The sequence below is a fragment of the Rhineura floridana genome, chromosome 2, assembly GCF_030035675.1.
Source record: "Rhineura floridana isolate rRhiFlo1 chromosome 2, rRhiFlo1.hap2, whole genome shotgun sequence".
NCBI lineage: Eukaryota > Metazoa > Chordata > Lepidosauria > Squamata > Rhineuridae > Rhineura > Rhineura floridana.
In genome coordinates this window covers 235,615,853-235,622,698 of record NC_084481.1, presented here as the reverse complement: position 1 = coordinate 235,622,698, position 6,846 = coordinate 235,615,853, and the positions used below count along the sequence as shown (strand labels likewise).

General features: G+C 43.6%; 1 long non-coding RNA gene across 1 annotated transcript; it reads left to right on the top strand.

The window, feature by feature from the left end:
* Window positions 1–549: 549 nt before the first annotated feature.
* On the top strand, window positions 550–3,713 carry LOC133378463 (uncharacterized). The gene is made up of 3 exons (XR_009761034.1): window positions 550–1,267; window positions 3,079–3,162; window positions 3,244–3,713. It is a non-coding gene; the product is annotated as an uncharacterized LOC133378463 (long non-coding RNA).
* The last annotated feature ends 3,133 nt before the right edge of the window (window positions 3,714–6,846 follow it).

The following is a 6,846-nucleotide window of genomic DNA, read 5'->3' as shown; positions in this document are numbered from 1 at the left end:
CAACAGTATCAGCAGATGGCCTATTGCTTGGCTTTGTTGTTGTTGTTATGTGCCTTCAAGTCGATTACGACCTATGGGAACCCTGTGAATCATTGCTTGGCTAATTAGTTAAGGTACCTGGCTCAGAAGGGAAACAGAAGAAATCGTGTGGCCTGATCAGGAATACCAATTAACTTTATTGTACTGGTTTAACTGTCCTGATTTCCCCAAAGAATCCTGAGAATTGTAGTTTGGTGAGATGATTAATCATTCGGTTAAGATACCCCTTGCCCCCCCCATCAGTTCCACGCGTTCCCTGGAAAGTGGGAGTGACTATTAACTAGCTTCCAGCTACCTCCCCTCACATCGCCCTGTCATTAGTTTGCCTGAAGCCATGAGGTCCTTGGGAGCCCCTGATGGAAAACATAAACTGGACAGGGACATATGCACTCCTAAGTCATGATCATGATTAGTTCAGCCTAGCAAACGGATTTCAATACAATACCATAAATCATCTGCTGTTCTTTTTAAAGCTCTGCTGCTTTAACCGTATTGGGGAAATTGGTTCAAGCTCAGCAGGCAGAAAAAGTGCCGTCTCCTTTGTTCTCTTCACCTAGTTCATTTTCCTTTGCTTTTCAACCCTCTGCCCCCATCCCTAGCCTGATATGCAGAGTTGGCGGCTATCAGCAGTTACTGAACAACTTTCTCGTGTTGTTGGGGGTGACTTGGGATGTGTTGTTCCTCGGTACTAGAGGGCAAGAGGCCGGCTGAAATTTTTGCTCAGTGCAGGCCCCTTGAGTGATACCTCCAAACACTTTGCAGTTATGCAAAAAAGTTTCCTCCGGGTCTGAGAATGCATTTTTTCCCCTTCTTGAGTGTCAACAGCATTTTAATTTGCCTTGTGATGATGAAGAACCTTTGAAGGCAGCAGAGCTGAGGAGGAGGGTCAAAAGGCAATTAAAAACAAGGAGAGAGAGAATGCTTCCTTTTTTCTCTTCTGGGGGAAAGAAAAACTTGTTAATGAGCCCAAACCAGAATGAAACAACAGGCCTTTCATTTAGAAACTGTACTGTCCCCGCTATCAAACAAATTGATTAGCTGCCGAATCATAATCGGAATGTTCAGATAAGGCGTTAATTGGTGGAATCAATTAATTCCAGAATTTTGACAAGCCCCAGTTGTCTCCTAAGTGCGGATAATGCATTCTTGTAAGGTTTTGAAGATAAGAGATGCAGGATTAGGGCTTTGGAACAATCCCAGGTGGCCTCTACAGCTCCATCTTTTCATGGTAAGTTTGTTGGACTTTGCTGGTGCAGTTCTTTTCAAATTGTTGCCCCCCCCTCCGGTCTCCCTTATGCCATCAGAATTTATTTGCAACTGGGAACAAATTATTCCAGTATAAATTTATTAAAAGCTTTGTGCTTGGTTGCTTAACTCAAGGGAACATGCAGTAGTAATAACCTCTTCCCTCTAGGGCAAACAAATATTTTGCAGGGGAACACAATTATAAGTGACAATGGGGAAGGGGGGTGGAAGCGGGAGGAAAGAGGATATGCTAGAGGTGCCCAACAGCTATTTTCTTGTTGCTGAGCTGGTGGTTGGAACGCAAAAACAATGTTGCATGCATCCCAAGATGATGAACTTCCGTGACAGGTCCATTGACCATCACACAGAGCTTGGGATTTGCATCTCATTAGCATTGATACATCTAACGAGCATGAAGGTATTCCATACTTTCTGCGTCGTTGTCTCTACAAAGCTCTTTAGCTTGCCAGTCACTTTGCTAAGGCAAAAGAAGCAAAAATGTCTCAAAAGACTGTTGGAAAATCATCATGAAAGGGGGGGGGGGCTTTGCTTGCTTGGTTTTTTTTACACTGACAATAATGTTCACCCACACGCACCCCAAAAAGGGGGAATAATGTATTTATTGCTGGTGTTCAGTGCTTAGAGAACATAGCATTCATTCTTCAGCATGGCACTCCAACGGAAGCATTTCCATTGTCACAGACAGCGGCAAAGCAGCTTTCTGGCTCTTGGAGATGATGCTTCTGTTAGTCCAGATATTTATTTATTAATACCACCCCTCTCCCATCACAGTCCCAAATTTAGCACATGAGAAATTAATTACCTTGATTTACTTTTAAGTATGATTTCCCAACTATTTTTAATTAATGATTTGCCTGCCAGGAAGCTTGCACAAATTGGTGTCGGGGCAAAGACTGCAAATCCCATTTTGGTTCAAGGGGAGGCCACTGTTAGATTGACGAAGCCGGTGCTAACACAGGGATGCAGAAATAATGCCACTTTAGCTGAATTCCTAGGCTGTCGTCCTAATTAATAAACTGGTTCCAACAGATTTTCACTTACCTTCCCTCCAGAATGAAGAAGCACCTGATTTTGTTTCTTTTTGCAATGTGTTGCTGTAGGACAGGGCTACCTTCCCTTGTGGACAATCTTTCAGGGACCACTTAATTCCAGTGGCGAGCAAATCAACAGATATGACATTCATGTCTGTACATACCATTTACGGCTATACATACGTTGCCTTTGCACTTCTGCTTATCTTTAGACTGTCTCACTGTGTTTGACCTTGGTTTTGCCTCATGACCCTCCTATTGCACCATGCCCACTTTTAGACATGCAGGTTATGATTATGACTGCTGGCCATGATAGTATACATTTGCTTTGGCCAGGGAAATTCCATGGGCTTGGCAGAGGTAGGGCCTGGGCCTTCATTTGCCAAGATGGCTGGACCACTTCAAGTGAATTGGGATGGCCATTTCTCAACAGGTATCTGACCACAGAGTACATGTGATCCCCTGATCAACTAATAATTTCTACTGCCTTGCCAAATGGCAAAGAGCATCTTGCCAAACTCCAGCTTCCCTGGATTTTTGATCAGGCACAGAGAACTGTAGAAAGTACTATTTAATACTGTAAATAGTTTAATTCTATTTTAATCTAGACTTTTGTATGTTTTTAATTATATGTGTTCTTTTATCTGGAAGCCATTGTGAGTTCCAGTTTTGGAAAAAGGGCGGGGTAAAAATAATGATAATAAATAAATATAAATAAATAAAAGTCCTTGCCATTTGTCAGAGCCCTACAGACAACCAGCTTACCAAGGAAGCATAACAGACTTCATCAAAACATCTGGAGGGCGCCAGATTGGCAAACACAATGGTAAGTTTCCAAGTACTCAATGGTCATCTGTATTCACTCAAATTCAATCCCCTCAAAATGATTTCTTTGTTTTTATTTCAGGACTGCTGTTGTGGACATGTCCAAATCATAATGCAAAATTCAGTCACTCTCATTGCTTTGGGCCACAGGGGAAATCCCTGTTTAATTTATTTGTCATACATCCTGCTCACATACACATTCATTCTGAATTTTGCCCTAAAGCATATACTGTGTGCTCCCCAGTGCAATCTCCTTCTAAATCCCCCTCCTCCGCATATTGTCAGCAGCCTTCACCCTCCAAAAAATAGCTATCGTAGGTAGACACATGATTCCCTTCATTAATAAAAAAGAGCATGATAAATATAGCTTGAAATATTTATGCAGTATGACTTGTATGATAAGAATATTAGATCACCAGAGATTGCTCTAATTGTAATTGTCTTTAAGCGATGCTAGAGTTCAGTTTTGCCTAGCCTAGTTAAAACTTAAACCATATAAGAGATGGAGAAGTTGGTGCATTTTTTATTAATTCCCATCATCTTTAGGCTGTAAGTGGTTATTTGAGGTCTGCAAAATGAAATAAACCCTTTTGGATCCAATGTATGTTGACACTGACAGGTGCCTGGGTTTTTTTAATCTTATGCACAATATATTCAAATATATAAAATTGATATTCACATCCTACCCTTCCTCTACTGAGCTGACAGTAATGTGGATGGATGTGGGGTACCTCCGGGCTATTTCTGCAATGATCTCTATGAATTTGCTCCCACAAGATGCAGTAATGGCCACCAGCTTGGATGGCTGTAAAAGAAGATTAGACCAATTCATGGAGGACAGGGCTATCAATGGCTACTAGCCGTGATGGCTGTGCTCTGCCACCCTAGTCAGAGGCAGCATGCTTCTGAAAACCAGTTGCCGGAAGCCTCAGGAGGGGAGAGTGTTCTTGCACTCGGGTCCTGCTTGCGGGCTTCCCCCAGGCACCTGGTTGGCCACTGTGAGAACAGGATGCTGGACTAGATGGGCCACTGGCCTGATCCAGCAGGCTCTTCTTATGTTCTTATGTTCTAAGGGTTCCCTGTAGTAATGGTTCAGAAGGTGCGATTGCAGAGCCCAGGCACTTCCTGGGGACTCGGGACTGGGTTGGCTCAGAGCAGCAGTGCGGTTGGGGTGGCACAGGGATGTCAGAAGGGCACCATATGTTTCTTTTCTTTTCTTTGGTTCTGCCCTGTAGCAATCACACGCAGCACTGTTTCTGCTCGGCTATAGTTTGTCTTCTGCCAAAAACAATGTTATTTATCTCACTATGACAAAATTAAGTGGCTTACATTATTTACCCAATTAATTACGTAAATTACATGGTCATTATGTTATTCCACCCCACTCATTTCAATGAAAAGGAAACCCAACTCAAATGGAGATAAGAAATGTAATCAATTACATATTATTTGCAGCCCTCCTCTGTTGGAAGTTGAGATCAAACCACCTTTGCCCTGCACTTGAAGGTGCGAGAAGCAAGAAATTCAGTAGACTGAGAAGGAGCCTGCATGTGCGTGTGAGATCCAAGCCTACTTAAGGGGACTCGGGGGGGGGGACTCAGTGCTGAATCAACATCTTAGAGCTGAGAAGACATGCTTAGTCAGAGTTAGTTTGGAGTCAAAGTTCCTAGCAAGCGTAGTTAGGTTAATGAGGCGCACTGCTTTTAATGTAACTGTAACTTTAATAAAAAGAGGAAAAACATCAGACGCGACTGAGATTGAGTCCTTCAGCTTTGGGTAGGACAGGCAGTGGATCTGCTCTGGGTTTTAGTCTGAACTTTCAAGCAGCTGTCCAAGATGCTGAAACCCAGGGATGGAGAACCTCTGGCCGCGAGGCCAACTTCAATCCTCCAGGACTCTTAGGACTCTCCCCAAGCCGGTAGCAGCTGGTAGCTCCATGTCAGTAGGGCAATGAAATCCACTCAGGGTTTTAGGTCAAACTTCCAAGGAACTGTCCAAGGTTCTGAAGCCACCACCTGCTACTGCCCAAGCCACTCCCTTTACTCGACTTACTTTGCACCCTCCTTGAGTGTATTTTCCTCCCCCTGGTTAGAAGATGCCTTTGGACTCTGATAATGCTCCTTGCTTGCCCAGATGGAGGATAGAGAGGCATGCATGAGTAAATTAATATTTGTTGCTCCACCTACTTTTGCCCCTGGCCCTGCCCACCACTGGCATGTGGCCAGGGCTTGGAAAAGTTACTTTTTTGAACTACAACTCCCATCAGCCCAATCCAGTGGCCATGCTGGCTGGGGCTGATGGGAGTTGTAGTTCAAAAAAGTAACTTTTCCAAGCTCTCCATGTGGCCCTCGAAATGTTGCCTAGCAGGTCATGTGGCCGTCAGACTGAAAAAGGTTCTGCACTGCTGCTATAACTAGTGCAGAAGAGTACAAGACTGGGTAGTCTTGCTGTATCGCATTGGTGACAAAGCACTAGAAATATACAACTGCATGCAGAACGCATGTGTAGATCCAACCAAGAAAAACTTCAGCAGAAGACCTGAAGGACCACTGTGAACCCAGGGAGGAAAAAACCACCCTGTGTATGAATGCAACCAGTTTGGGTAGTTTAAATTTAAGGAAGCAGATGGAGTTGGTAGCTGTGTTACCCAGCTAAGCTGCAAAGCTCAGGACTATGATTTTGGAGCTCCAGGGGATGTCATGAAAAGGCACAAAAAAGTGTTTTGTCTCCATAACTGCAAGATGAAGGAAAAGCAACTAGAGAGCCCAGGTCTCCCCCTCGCTCATGCAATAAATGTTTGCAAAGATTAAAGTATGGGGGAGAAATTCAATTCAGTTCACATTTAAAGATATATCTACTGTACCTAATTTGCACTTTCCGGCACAATATTTGAACAAAAACAGCCATCCTTTGAAATGTGCACATTTCTGAATTTTGCAGCGCATTTCTTCAGCCAAGTACCATGTACAATGCACAGACGAGGACAAAGTGTGCATATAAATGCATATATTAGTGAAAAATGCATTTTATTAGAGGAAATTGCTTTGCAAAAATGTGCAATTAGGAAAAACTGCATCCAAAACTGTGTATATTAGGATAGTCTCATTAACATGCTGGCAAATGTTCATGAAAACTTTTTTTTTTATCACAACCTGAAATGGAAATACGGATAACAGAACTTAAGACTGGAAAATTGAGAAATGGAGAGAAACCAAAATGGACAGATTTGCATCCCATCCTTCCTTGCAAACCAAAGGACCAGTTGCTTAGCCATTGGCCAGATGGTTCACCCATCCCTAGCAGAGATCAAGCTCTTGCCCGTGAACAAGCTGTTGCAATGGCAAGCGAGGCTGCTGTCTGTGCTCACTGGAAGTCAAAGGAAGAAGCAAATTCCTTCACGGACAAAGCCATCAAGGTCTTCAGTAAAGCCTCCAGTTTCTAAAGGCAACTCTTCTGAAGAGGACTGTCCCTGCAGCACGCATGCTTACACTCACATGCCTAAGGCTTGCCCTGCCCTGCCTTTGAAGCCAACTGATACAAATGGGGGAGGTAGCATCATGTTGCAAAGCAGAAGTAGCCATGCTGCCTTCCAGTAGGAAAAAGAGCCCCAGCACTCTGTTTGTGTGTGTGGTGGCATTGATTCAGGCTACAGAGCATGCTGGCATCTCCAAACCATAGTCCACTA